Below are 15803 nucleotides of genomic sequence, written 5' to 3'. Positions count from 1 at the left end.
AAGCTCACATGATAGTGTTTCTAGCAGTAAAGTATTTTTTTACTTAAGGTATACACATTTTTTAGACGGTGCTATTTTACACTTAATAGACTATAGTATAGTGTAAATATAACTTTTGTATGTACTGGGAAACGAAAACAATTCATTTGGCTGGCTTTATTATGATATTTGCTTATTGCAGTGATCTGGAACCAAAGTCAAAATATTTCAGAGGTATGCCTGTATCTTAAAGTGCTTTCCAAATTGTGACTAAAATGACAATATTAGAGGCTTCCTCAGATTTTCACCTAAAGGGGAAAAATGCCTGGTTGTTATTGTCACTGTTTATATTTTTTCTAATGCATACCAAATTCGTGATGAAACCAATACAGGAAAAGAAGCAACCTGACTGGAGCAGTCCTCACAAACAACAATTAAGAAGAGGGCTGAGGCTCTAAGATCTCATGAATCAGACTAAAACTATTAACACCAAGATGAAGTTTAATCATCAAGTTTTCATGTTAAAAAAAGATTTCAGTACCAAAAAGCTAAAAAAAATACATATATATAAAATCCCTAATTAAATATTTCTTTTATTCACAGTACTTGACAATGTATTTCTGCTGTTTTGTTTTTTTAATTTTTTTTTAATGTTTATTTATTTTTGAGAGAGAGAGAGACAGAGCATGAAAGGGGAGGGGCAGAGAGAGAGGGAGACACAGGATCTGAAACAGGCTCCAGGCTCTGAGAGTCAGCACAGAGCCCGACACGGGGCTGGAACTCACGGACCGCGAGATCATGACCTGAGCCCAAGTCAGCCGCTTAACCGACCGAGCCACCCAGGCGCCCCTCTGGTGTTTTGTTGTTTTAATATCATCCCCTTTCTTTCTTAATTTAGGTCCAATGGGGCTAAAGATTTGCTGTTCTTTCAACATGGCAGATGACTTCCTACCTTCTCCCAATTATAGGACATATACGTGGCCTGTTCTTATGAAAAGTTGCATTATCAAATTTATTTTTTTCCTTTTTCTAATAGGAAGTAAGGTAAGTTCAATTTAAGATTCAAACAGTTGTGCAAACATATGTAATGTGGACAACATAACAATGATTCTAAAAGACTAAGCGAGTAGTGGCACCTAATACCTCAAAACGTTCTCTTTCCAGCTGCTGTATAAATGGTGAAATTCAGCTTACAAAAGAGGCTACCACGTTTGCTGTATGAAAATGTAGGTTTTAAGAAAGTCAAACCTCTAAAAGTCAGGCACTGCTTGTATATGTAATTGCATTTTAGAGAAAGTTGATGGTAATCAGGTAGGTTTTAGTTGTAATGCTGGGAAAACGTATATACAGAGATCATTTGGCTTTTCTGGCCATTCCCTTAGGTATTGATTCACTACAACTTTTGATTCAGCATTGAGAGTCCATATAGTAAATTACTGTTCTTTTTATTCTTTCTGAATTTGTCTGCCTAATCTTTAATTCTTTCTTTCCAACTCCTCTCCATTCAATTATTTAGCTTCTTACTAGCCCATCATCAGCAGTTGGGTATCATCTCTTTAATCTCCCTAGGAAACTTTGAGAGATTCTAGCCACAAATGTTTCCATACCCTCACACAGCCTATCTTTTGTTTACACCCCATATTGTTCATCAAGAAACAAATGTAATCAGAAGGAGAAGACAGATTAATGTGTAAGCACTGACAATTTCCAAGACTCCAAATTGAAGAATATTTCGGCCTATTGTAGGAAACTTTGAAAATCTCTGTACATTTAAAATCCCTCCTGTGCTGGATATATTGCATAGGGTAGTAGCTGTGGAGTAGACAACTACCAATATAACATGATCTGGGGGGAAAAAGAAGCTGCCATTCCTTCCTATGCATAGTCTGCAGTGATACTGAAACTATTATCCATGGTTGAATGATGTTGATATTTTAACTCAAGAGGCCTGTGTGAAGCATTATTGTTCAAACTCCTGACATCAGAATTCTACCTTCATTTTAAGGCAGAAAGTTGTAATAAAAATGCAACTACCTCACCCAAGAGGACAAGAATCAAGTGTGAATGGAAATACTATCCAAAAAAAGCAGGCAATAGTAACAAGTTAAACTGAAAAAAATCAATAATACTCATAACCATAAATAGAGAACATTTTTTAAGCTTTGTCACTAAAGTTGGCTCAATAGTAGCATCAACATTACTTTTGGTTCTCATTAACTCCCCTATATACCCTTCTTTTGTGGATTTGTTCTCTAATAGCATTCTCCACTAAAAGGAACCAGAATTCTGTGGAGGGTAACTGACTCCATGACAAATTTAGAATATCCTAGTAATGCTAGTGAATAGAACGAGTCATGGTTATAAAGGCAATGGGGCCAACTAAAAAGTGATTCTTCCAGCCAAGTAACTTTTACCTTCCTGTATAAGTTCTGGAACAAGATGAACCTGCAAAAGGACATTAGTACTTCAGTACATGATGATGTTCAAATGAGAAAAGCTAATATAAATTGTAAAGATAAATATTTGTAGAAAAAATACAATTAAATAAGATGACCAGGGCTCCTGGATGGCTCAGTCGGTTAGGCCTCTGACTCTGACTCTTGATTTTGGCTCAGGTCATGATTTCATGTTTCATGAGTTTGAGCCCTGCATTAGGCTCTGTGCTGACAGCGCAGAGCCTGTTTGGGATTTTCTCTCTCTCCTTCTCTCTCTACCCCTTCCCCACTCATGCTCTCGTGCTCTCTCTCAAAATAAATACCTAAACTTAGGGGAAAAAAAAAACAACTTAAGAGGCACCTTGGGTGGCTCAGTTCATTGAGCACATGACTCGGCTCAGGTTATGTTCTTGCTGTTCATGAGTTCAAGCCCCACGTCAGGCTCACGGCTGTCAGCACAGAGCCCATTTCAAATCCTCTGTCCCCCACTCTCTGACCCTCCCCTTCTCTGCTCACTCATTCTCTCTCTCAAAAATAAATAAATATTAACAAAAAAATTTAAGATGACCTTATCTTAACAGAGGAAGGTCTTGTGTATGTATGCGTGTGTGTACATATTTGATATATTTATTCTGTTAATTATACATTTCTAAAATATAGACCTGTGTTTGCTTTTCCCTGCATAAGCAGAAAAGAAAAAGTAATAGTGAATAAATGAGTTTTTTCGAAGGTAGGAATTTATGAAGGACAGAAAAGACTGATCAGTTCTGTTGGTCATATATAACAGGCAGGTGGGAAAAAAAGGGCATTCAACACAATCAGGCCAATGACAAAGTAGAGCTTCAACCATGTGTTCCAAAGTGATTAATAATTTATTTTAATGTTTATTTATTTTTGAGAAAGAGAGCAAGTGGGGGAGGGGCAGAGAGAGGGAGACACAGAATCTGAAGCAGGCTCCAGGCTCTGAGCTATCAGCACAGAGCCCGATGCGGGACTCGAACTCATGAACCACAAGACCATGACCTGAGCCGAAGTCAGAGGCTTAGCCGACTGGGCCACCCAGGCTCCCCAAAAGTGATTAATGAAATAAATGTACCCTAAACAAGGATTAAGTCAACTTACTCAATCCTTAATATCCTATGAAATATAACAAAAACTAAGTGGCACAATTGATAAGCCACACATGTTTTTAATAAAGTCAGCGTCTCATAATGATAAAACAAAGAAGATAGCAGATTTGCAAACAACTAAAACCTATGTCAAAGGTATTAATTAAAAAAAAAAAAAGGATTACTGACCTAACACTGAAATTTTAACAACACAAAAAGAAGTTCAGATTGAAGATCAATAGCTCAGTTTTTAATCACCTTGGGAGAAACAAGGAAAATCTAAGTTCCAACCAAGAACCCAAACTTTGACTGCTCAGAGAAGATATTCTTTGGAGTCAATTAAGAAAACTACAACTCTGGAACTATATGAAAGTAATATCGCCAAACCTTTAAAAGATATCAAAATAACTAAAGCTATGATACTTGAAAGATTATGCAAACAGAGAACCAATGGAATTACTGATTAAATCACAGAATCGGTTTGCATAGAATTAAAGTAATTAGTTGAGTGATAACTGTGTTTGTTCTTTGCCTTCTATTTAAGGTAATGTATCAGGGATAATAATTTCATAATTATATTTGAATTTTTTAATAGAATTTAAAATATGTAATTTACTTTTAAAAGCCAAAAATGTTTTAAAATGTTTTATCACATTTATGTATTTAATACACTAAGCATTAAAGTACAAATAATCATGAATGTGCTTTTCCATATACAAAAGCCTGTCAGACATAAAAGGACCTTCTATCAGGAAATGGGGTGTGTGCCCATTAGCACCTATTGTCACATTAGCAGAGACCATTTTCTTGATAATAGGAGAGGGCAATATTCTCAGAAAAAACATTCTCAGAAAGGTTTTAATGAAAAATAGAAAGTAAAAGCCAGAGGTATTATCCAAAAGAGGGCAGGTCTGAATAGGACAAGGCAGTATAAATGCTGTTTTTGTCACTGTTTTGGTAAGTCAACCATGTCTGTGATTTCTGACCTGTCACTTAACATTTCTACATCCCAGCACATTTCAAATAATATGGGCAGTATCATTTCACAGGAAAAGCTGGCAATTTGGAGTATAAGAAATCTGGACTTAAATCATCCTCCCATTATTAACTATGCATTCTGGGTCCCATCATTAAGTTGCCCCAAGCTTCAATTTTTTATCATTAGCACGAACATATTTATATCTGCCATAAAGGTGAACAAGGACTACATACACAAAAGTGCCTAATATACAGTTTAGTGCCTAATATACAGATTAATAAATGTTAGTTATCCTGATTTCATAAGGATGAGGTGGAAATACACATAAATAAGAAGTCTAATCTTCCTGGGTAATAGATGTTTCACCCACAAAGATGATGGTGACCATGAAGACGTGCCTCTCAGGTCTCCCCTATGGAGAGCATAATTGACCTACAGCTCCAGCTACTGCTCTGAAACCCATCACCCCCTTCTAGCAATGCTCCCAGCCAGTGATGGAACAAGGCAAGCCTGCTAAGGAAGGCCTACTCTTGAGAGATGGGGAAGCCTTGGCCTGGGGACTCTCCATCAGTCTTGCTCAAATTTACCAGAGCAGTGCTGCAGTCTCAGCCTCTTGCACCAACCTTCCTTCTTTACTTCTCTCCTTCAGGGTCAGAGCTACATCCTAATGGTATAGTCTAATAGTCTCCCAGCCTCTCCTAGCTTCCCTCCCTCCCCATTTTCCCCTAAGAAAACTCTTACATGTCTAACGCTGCCTCGGCATTTGCTTCTCAGAGGATCTGGACTAACACAGGAACCCAGGTTCTTAAATTCAATTAAGACAATAATTTATAGTATTTTAAAGCCTTTAGTAGGTTGAAGAGTTGATTCTCTTCTGAAAGAAAAACCTCACTCACAGGCAGAAACAGAGCCAATACATTTAAGGACTTGAAAGTCCTAACACTGAAAGACTTTATAAGTCCATTAAAATAACTCATTTATAAAGGCTAATTCTACCATTAGTGAAAATAATGGCAAATGCTTGTGGAAATGTACTTAGAATTCAAGATAATCCATGGTCAAGGCCACTTGGCCTATGCTTTATATCAATCATAAAATGTACTTTCTGAAATATGTGTTTATTTATTAAAACAATGCCCCAAAAGGCCACAGTACAGATCAATAAATCTATAATGGGGTTAAGACTACATGTTCTGAAGGGGCATAATCTTTATTAGTGTATTAACAATGAAATAGGCTCCAGCACCTTAAACTGACACTGAAAAAAAATTTAAATCTTCATCCCCATCCATGGACCAAAAACTTCAAAATTTCTATCACTGAAAAGTGTTCCCATACTATTCTATTTAAATATTTTCTTAGACCCCTTGAAGTCTGCCAATATAAGGCATGTCTACAATTCATTTTCTTAGCTATTCTTTCTATAGTGCCTTCATTCTTATTTCGAATTTTAAAAGATACCTTTGTAATTCTTATAACTATTATGGTAACTCCTTCAGACACTCAGATTCCTAAGAGACCCCAAATTAACCAAACTGAATTAGAAAAAAAAATTCCCTTTCAAAGCACTCTGTCTGCTAAATTCAATCAGTAGTCTATTTTTGCTCTCTGGCTGTATACAAACTCAGAGGCCCCTTCCAAAAACAGTCACTGAACATTCAAATACTTTCTGAGCACCTAACCTCACATCAGTACAAAAAGGGAACTATCTTACTTCCAAATTACTCCCATACCATCAGCATTACAACATATCTAAACGCTGGAAGATTATTTTCACTGTAAAGAGTGAGTTCAACCACATAGCCCCAAAATTACTCATTTGTGCTTCTTCCTGACACTTGACGTTTTCCCTTAGCTCAACTTCACATTTCCTTTGTTCATTTACCCACTAGATGCAGCTCTTTGCAAAAGTATTTATCTTTCAAGCGTCATTTTTAAATATTAGTCTCTTCAGTACTTTAATCATTTTTACTAAAATATCTGGATTCCTGCCATCTGATGACATTTCTATGGAATTAAATTTGCAAAATGATTTTAAAGTATATTCATAAGATATATATTCACATGGGCTCTATCATACAAAAAAATCCATCATCCTTGTCTCATTGTTGTTTGTTTGTTTTTCAACTCAACGGTAGTTATCTTTAGGAAAGTCATTACTTAAGTCTGAAAAGCTAGAACTGTCAATTTATTTAATAAACACTTATTCAGTGCTTCCTATTACAAATAATTCCCCTCTATTTAAAGATATTAATTCATAAAGTCCCTCCAGCAGTCCTATGAGGTAGGGTGTTATTATTATTCCCAATGTTGGGGATGAAGTTAAATAATTTCAAGGTCACACAACCCATAAGTCACAGGCTACGTATGAAACCAGGTAGCCTTGATCCAGATTCAGCAGTTTAGCACAGTTTATGCTGCCCATAGCGTGACTCTAGTGACTGCAACCCGTGAGTTATAGAATTCATTGCTATTGTAAAGAAAAATTAGCTTCTCTATAATTTCCTTGTGTGACAAAGGGGTTTTCCCCAATTTTCCACTGGACCATGATTGATGGTAGCTGCTTGGAGGTCTGTGTTAGGAGGAATTTTGAATATGAGTGTGCACTTAATAGGAAACAGTAGTGAGACTGATCAGGCATGTCTGACATAGTCTCAAGTGAGATCTTCTGTGGTCTCTAGATACGTATTAACCACACCTAAGTTGGATTTTTCCAGTTAAGCCTACAGCATTTTTTCCTTCTAGATCTTAAGAAATGTGAAGTTGTGGGGCACCTGGGTAGCTCAGTCAGTCGAGCGTCCAATTTCAGCTTAGGCCATAACCTCATGGTCCATGAGTCTGAGCCCTGCATCGGGCTTACTGCTATCAGGGCACAGCCCACTTAGGATCCTCTGTCTCCCTCTCTCTCTTCCCCTCCCTCCCCCTCTTCTCTCAAAAATGAATGAACGTTAAAAAAAATAGAAATGTGCAGTTGTTAAAGTAAGACTAAAGGAACTGAGGAGTCACTGGAAACTTTAAATTAAGTTTTTCATTGCAATTGTAGTATGATATTTTAAGGAGTCAAAAATCCTCCTTAAAGAAATCGGTAACTTTGCATACTTGAAAGGCCATGAAATAAGACACTGTCCAGCAACCGAGATTCTTCCTCAATAACCTGGCTTCTGCTGTACCATGTGAAACAACACTTGCTCTGGTTGAGGTGATCATGGTCTGTTGGCATCTAGGTTTTGGCTTCTAGATATAACCTAGTGGATTACTTTTTCACAAAACAATCTTGTGGAAAGAAAAGAATACAGTAACTTAAACAATAATAGTCCCCATTCCCTATTTCTCAGCAAATCTTTTTTTTTCCCTCCATCAGTGTATTTTCATTTTCTCTAGTTAAGGGTCTGATAAATTTTTCATTACCTCTAAGATGTTTTTTAAAGTGTGTCATGAACATAAATGGTTACATCCCTAACCAGAAACAAACCACCTAAGTGAAATGAAAATCTAATGTATACATTGTCTAGCTATAGATATTAAATGTGTGAAATTATATAGGTGCTACTGAAAAAAGGATACAGTGAAGATTCATCTTCATGGTGCTCAGGGCTGAGCATGAGGGCAGATAAATAAGCAAAGACTGAAATAAAACACTAGCTGATTAGAAGAGATATGTGCAAGACACTATAATGGACATAGATAAAAGCATATTTAACTTTTTGCCTATGTCAAGAGAGGATTACATAATTCTTCAATGAAATGACCTTTGGTCTGAGAATTAAAACATATTTCGGATTTGTCAAGTGGACAAGAAATAGGGGAGTCATAGATATTTTTTTAAACATCTTATGAAAAAAAGCATACTGGAAGAAATTAGCATGCCATGAAACAATTCAATAGAGGGATGGGAATATTGGGAGGGCTAGGAAGAGAAGAAAGCAGAACTGAGTTCATATTCATCATGAGAAGTAGACTTTATCCAGAGCATGGTAAGAAGTCATTGGGAAAGAAACATGTGCTATTGATATGGCATGGTTACAACTGTATGTTTTCAATATATATTTTATACACAGACATTGTGTCTACCCAAAAGCATGATGCAGGATAGAACAAGGGGGAAGTCTGGCGATAAAGAAATCAGTGAGCTAATTATTCAAAAAGAAGAGGATGTGATGAAGGCCTAAACTTCAACAGAAAAACCCAGATTCAATAAATATCTGGGTATATAAAACTTCCACTAATACACGTCAATGGGCTCCAATCTGATTTAGGCATTAGTCCTATTTTGATTCTGCTTTATATACACCTATTTGTAATTTCACATGTTCTTCACACAACATTATGAAATTAATATCAGAGCCTCGATTTTACTGATAAGAAAATGAGATCTGGAGAAGCGGTTCACCCAGTGAAATACTGCTACAAAATAATGAAGCCAAAGGTTAAATCCAAGACTCCAGACTCCATTCTTCTCACCGACCCATAAGGCCATTATTGAAAAACTCTTCATCAAAGTGACTAACAAGTTGACTTTTGCTGTTGTGACTGTATTTGATATTTCAATGACCATTTTTGCCATGTTAAAGTTCACAATCTATGTTTTACCATATTGTTAGAGACACGACAATCCTTGCAAATATTTAAAATACCAGTCAAGGACTTAGAATCAGTAACAGAAATGTGAAATATATAATGATGTCTTTTATTACACAGTAAAAGAAAAAAATTCTTAGGTCCATAAATTCTCCTTATAAACCATTAGATAGAAAACTCCTTATTACTTATTTACTTAGAAATAAAAGTTAAATAAAGCTTTCTGTTTTCTAGCTACTTTTTGTTAAGATAAAATTTGCATGCAATGAAATGCACAGATTTTAAGTGTACAGTTCCACAGAAGTCTATTATACAGAGGATATGTCCATACCAACACCCCATCTCTTAATGGGGTATTAATCTCTTTTCCTCTTTATAAGCAGAGAGAAATCATTTTTCTTCATCCCTCATCCATAGAATATCTAGCTACTTTTGTAGGACATATGACTTCACTTCCATTACCTCATTGCAGAGATAATCATACTTCTCCTGGGACAAGATAAGGTGAGCAGCAACACTTTTATTATTCACTGTGCAGTATTTAATAAGAACCGTATCTCTGGGCCAGAATACTCTGGAGAAAATTAATAAAGGTGAATACTAAAAAAACAAAAAATATGTTAGAAACTCCATAATACATTATTATTTATGCTTTTAACTGTCAATTATCTTTTAAGGTATTTTTACAATAATGCCGATGTCTCTTTTACCTATATATTTACCATTTCTATTTTCTTCTGGCCCGTGTATAGATTCAACTTTTTACCTGGTATTATTTTCTTTCTGCTTGAAAAAATTTAAAAATAAAAAATTCTTGTAGTGTAAGTTGGCTGCCAGTGAATTCTGTCAGCTTAACTTTTCTTCGTCTGAAGAAAAATTATAATTAACTTTCATTTTTAAAAAATACTTCTCTGGGTCTAGAATTTTAGGTTGACAGATTTTTTTTCACTGATCACTTTAACTGAAAAGTCTAACCTACTCTTAATCCCATTCAGTGAAATTGTCCAGTTTATACACTTTCTTCCTCAGAATTCATTCTTTTTTGGAGGTTGTTCTTTTCCTGGCCTCTGGAGTTGTACCCTAGGCATGTATGGATGCAATCAAAGATTTAAGGGGATGCTTCTGTAGATTTCTAGGTGCTTTTCTTTCTGCAGCTGACTTCTGTTCACTATTTGACCCCACAAATTTCAGCCATCTTGGTCTCTACAAATTCGGACCTTTTTCTCATCAACCATGCAAAACTGCCAAGCTCCAGTTGGTTTTTCACTACCTGTACAACAGAATGAAAATTGCCTGCAAGCAAAAACTGCCTCCAGTCGATTTGGAAGGCTTACCTTTTTCATGTCCCTTCTCTCAGGGATCATAGTCCTATGCTGCAATATGGAGAAAGAACTATTTTTAGTTTATTTACCCTGACAAGATAGTTTTGTAGCCTATTCCCTCATGGATGAAAACAGACTTGCCTAATATTTTTTTTGAGATTCATCCATGGTTTTGTGTTCATTTTCTAAATCGAGTAGTATTCTATTGTTTCAATATACCAATATGTTCATCCATTCTCTAGTTGGTAAATGCTTTTTCTTTTTACAGAATTTAGCTACTGGTTTAAAGCTTCTACAAACGTTTGTGCATCAATATTTGTATGGAGATAAATTACCATTTCTCCTGGATGTTTACCTAAAAGTAGAATTATTGTGTTACAGAATAGATATGATTTACTTCATAAGAAACCACACAGCAATTTTCCAATACAGTTATATCATTTTATATTCCCATCAGCAATGTATGAGCAATCTGGTTTCCTCTAAATTTGATATTTACAGTCTTTTTAATTTTAGTCATTCTACTTGGTATAAAATGGTATTTCATTGTGATTTTATTTTGCATTTTCCTAATGACCAGTTAGATTAAGTGTACTTTTATGTGTTGGTTGGCCATCCAAGCATATTCTTTTGTAAAGTGTCTGTTCAAGTCTTCTGCCCATTTTTGAGTTTTCCTTTTAATTGAATTTTTAAGTAAATCTGGGTTTCTTTTTTTTATTATATGTTGAACACTGTATAGAATATGGATTGTATTGACTCCTTGAAAGATCCTTTAAAGGCAGTTGAGATTGTTGTTGGTGCCAGTTAAATTCCTGGTAGCTCTTTTTAATCATGTTAGATTTGGTTCTGTTCTTTGCAACTATCTTAAGTTTATCCTTAATCCTATCCACACAGTAGTATGTTGTCCTTTCTTCAAACATGTGGCATTTCTGGAGTTTCAAATAGATGCCTAGGGAACTCTGAAAGAGTTCTGAAAGAGTACTCTGGCTATTTTGTAACTCCAACAACTTCTGGTATCTCGCTTCTGCTCTCAGGCTACCAGCAACTACTGTTGATTAGAACACATAGAAATGTACCCTGTAAATGGGCACCTTAGCCTTTGGCCAAGAACTTAAAATATAACCCTCATGGATGCTCCCTTCTGCAGAACTCTGTCCTATCTAGGACTTTCCAAATATAAGCCATTTCAGCCAACCCAACTCTAACATCTGCCTCCTTTGCTCACTAAAGCCGCTATGCTTCGTTTGGGGTCTATCTTCCTGTGATTTGCTAGGGGATGTGTTCTATTCAGACTTTACAAAGAGACCTCTCGAGTTTTTCTCTTATCTCAAAAATCTTGAATACAGTTGGTTTATACATTTTCCTTAGCCTTACAGTTACAGGCAGGAAGGGAAGTCTGGTACAGGCTGATCCACTATGGCCAGAATGAAGTCATGTAGCTCCATTTAACCCTAACAAAGTGTCAAGAAATCCTATCCTACCACTACCTATCCAACGAGATTATCCTCTTCAAAAGCTACCATAATAATTGGGAGAATTTCTATTTCTCTTCCCATGGCTTTGAGGAGTCTCTGGAAAGAGGTATTAGCAAGAATCTGCCTTCAAATCTCAGATCCACAGTAAAACAAAAGGTAAAATTGCGAAGCATATTAATAAAGTTTTTAATTACATGCAAACATTAGATCTCAGCTAATATAAAAAAAAGTGTGAAGAATATTAAAACTAGATGTAAAACTATTCATTTCATCCCAGACTTTTAAAAAGCCTGAATATAGTAATAAAATGATTTCAAATCAAAAACAAAAATCTTTCATGTCAATCAAAAGCAATCTTATACATGGATCTGACATAAAATCTGTGTGTAACAAGGCATCTGACAGATGTTTGAGGAACTGCAAAAGATATTAAAATGCTATTTTTAGTAAATCCCAATTTAGTTTCAAAATGCATATTATAATCCAGAACAGCAATATATAAGAATTAATAAAATCAAAGGATAGATATGTTCTGTTCTAAAATAGAATGGGTGAGGGAAATGAGAATGAGAACAACAGGAAGCATCTATTCATTTTACAAATATAATTTCAACAGCATGTTTCTTAATTTAAAGCCATGTTGTATCATTGCAGTTTATTTTTTTTTTTTAATGTTTATTTATTTTTGAGAGGGACAGTGAGAGGGGGAGGAGCAGAGAGCCCAATATGTTGCTTATACCCATGAATTGCAAGATCATGACTGGAGTCAAAGTTGGATGCTTAACTGACTGAGCCGTCCAGGAACCCCAAAAAAGATACTTTTATATGTACTAAAACTAGAGAATCTTATGAAAAATTTATTCTTAATTTTACTTACATATATTTATGAATAAATATATTTTCATATTTTCTTACCCACTTTCTATCATCAATTTGTATCTACACAATACCAAAATATCTGTGGATAATGAGAATTCCTTCTTCTTTTTTGTTTTTAATGTTTATTTAATCTTGAGAGAGAGAGAGAGAGAGACAGAATGTGAGCAGGAAAGAGGGAGACACAGAATCTGAAGCAGGCTCCAGGCTCTGAGCTGTCAGCACAGAGTCCAATGCAGGGCTCGAACCCACAAACTGCAAGATCATTACCTGAGCTGAAGTCAGACCCTTAACCGACTGAGCCACCCAGGCACCCCTAGAGTTCCTTCTTCTAATGTCCCCTTTAGGGTTCTTGGGAATCTGAGAAAAGAGCAGTGCTGAAGGGTATGGCTTCCACCCCATTTCCAGATATCCATAATGTCACTTTGGTCATTTATTTGTGGTTTATCTTGGAAAATTGTGTTGTCAACTCTAACATGTTAATGGCCACATTTAAGAAGCATCAATGAGGATGAGAATGAAAATGAAATTAAAGCACTCAAAACCCCCTTTTACTCACTTATCTCCATTAAGATGTGAATTTAAAAAAAATTATCTGATTTCTTGAATTCTTCCTCAATAATTATGAGTGCGATGTAAATAGGAATCAGAAAGTAGAAGGAAAAACTTAACAAAATGAGTTGGTAGAGATGATATCTTAAGTTCTTTTTATTTCAAAGATTCTCTGGGGTGCCTGGGTGGCTCAGTTGGTTAAGCATCTGACTCTTGATTTCAGCTCAGGTCATGATCCCACGGTCATGGGATCAAGCCTTCATTCAGTTCTGTGCTGAGCATGGGGCCTGCTTGGGATTCTCTCTCTCTCTCTCTCTCTCTCTCTCTCTCTCTCTCTCTCTCTCCCTCCCTCTGCCTCTCTCCCCCCCCCACTCTTCCCTCTCTCTGTCTAAAAAATATAATAAAATAAAGATTCTTTTTTTCTAGGAATGCAAAAAAAATATGTTTCAAAATTAGTTTGGTCAGTGGAAGTACCCTTGAAAAGGAAGTAAAGCTGCCTAAAATGATTCCTTTGAAAGTTAGAACAGCGACATGAAGATGAACACTGCAATAAGTTAAAAATACTAGTAACTAATTTTTATTAACATTTTATACATAGGATTTACAAATTACAATAAAAAATTATCTGATAATTTCCCTGAGTTATTTGTCTTCAATTCATTTCCTTCTATTCTCTTTGGAACCTACTATGATCATACTTCTGCCCTCATCACTCTACCACAGTGATTTCCAAATTCTAATTCTAATGGCCAACTCTTGGGTCTCATCTTACTTGACCTAGCAGAAGCATTTAACGTCCGTTAAAATACCTGATTCTACAATCACCTTTCAGAACCCTTCATTCCCCTGGCCTCATCCTGTTGATTACTTCTCATTTTCTCTAATTCTCAGAATTAGAATGCTTCAAAAGAACCTCTCCACCTTTCATTCCAAATACTTTCACTCTTTTGGTGATCTTATCCAATCTTAAATTTAAAATATCAACATTATGCAACTGCTAAATTTATATCTCTGGCCTATACTATCCAAATTCCTATTTAATTAATTCCACCTAGACTATAATAGACATCTCAAAATGAGCTCTTGATTTTCCCTCCAAAATTGTTTTTCCCTCCATTTTCTCCACCTCAGTTAATGATGTCTTCCAGTTGTTTAGGGCAAAATCTACGAGTCATCTTTGTCTCTTCTTTCTCTCTGTTCCACTGAATTGTATCTATCAAATCCATTTTGCTCCACTTTCAAAATCTATCCAGAACTCTACCATTTGTAATCTCCACTGCTGTCATTCTAGTCCAAGCAGGATTCTTCTTGCCTAGATTACTACATTAGCCTCCTAGCTGGTGTCTGTCCCTCCACCCTTACCCTTGCACAGTCTCTTCTCAACAGGAAGCCACAATTATCCTAGCAAAACTCAAGACAGATCATGCCATTACTCTGCTCACAACTATCCAGTGGCTTCTCATTTCATTTCAAATTACAGCCAAATTCTTTACAACAGCACATGATTTGCCTTTCCACAATTCTTCTCAAAATTACTTCTTCCAATTCTGCCAGATGGATCTTGCACTTCTTGGAGCATTCCAGGCATGCTTCTGCCTGAGAGTTTTGCCTTTGCTGGGACTCCTACCCCAGCTGTTCTTTCTTCAAATGTCTACAGACCTCATTCCTACAACCCCTTCTCTCTTTATAGAGGTGCTTTTCATGACTCCCCTATTTAAATTTTCAGTAATATCCTTAACTGTTTAATTTTCTCTATGCACCTACCACTATTTTTCCAAAAAAAAAAAATTGTTTTTACTCTCTTCTTATTGGAATGTCAGCTTCAGAAGGGCAGAAATCTTGTCTATCAATGATTATGACTCCAGGACCTACAAAAATGCCTAGCAGACACTCAATAAATAATTATGGGTGGATAAGCATTTCTTTACCAAAAATAATGTCTTTGAAGTAATTAGCTGTTTAACATTACAGATAATACATGTTGACAAAAACAAACAAACAAAAAACTCAACTCAGAATTTTTATCTTATGGCAGAATATAAGAGGCTGGTGAAGAAAAATCTTTGGAAAATTGACTTAAAATGTAATAAGTCTTAAGATACAAAAAAGAAAATGCCATGTTTCTACTTATTGGATAATTTATAAAGCAACATGCTAATTATAACTATATCATTGGGGAAAAATAAAGACTATGGATCTTATATAATTGAGGCAGCAAAAAGTATAAAGCTATTTGCCAAAACATTTATTTTTTTTAATATTTATTTATTTACTTTGAGAGAGAAAGAACATGCATGAGTGGAGTAGGGGTAGAGGCAGAGGGAGAGAGGGAGACAGAATCCCAAGCAGGCTCTACGCCCTGAGCACAGAGTCCAATACAGGCTAGAACCCACAAATGGTGAGATCATGACCTGAGCCTAAACCGAGACTCAGATGCTCAACCAAATGAGCCACCCAGGGCCCCTTCCAAACCTTTTCTAGAGTAGTTTCTATTTATG

This window comes from Leopardus geoffroyi, chromosome A1 (genome assembly GCF_018350155.1).
Source record: "Leopardus geoffroyi isolate Oge1 chromosome A1, O.geoffroyi_Oge1_pat1.0, whole genome shotgun sequence".
NCBI classification, from domain to species: Eukaryota; Metazoa; Chordata; class Mammalia; order Carnivora; family Felidae; genus Leopardus; species Leopardus geoffroyi.
Note: the sequence above shows the minus strand (reverse complement) of the source record.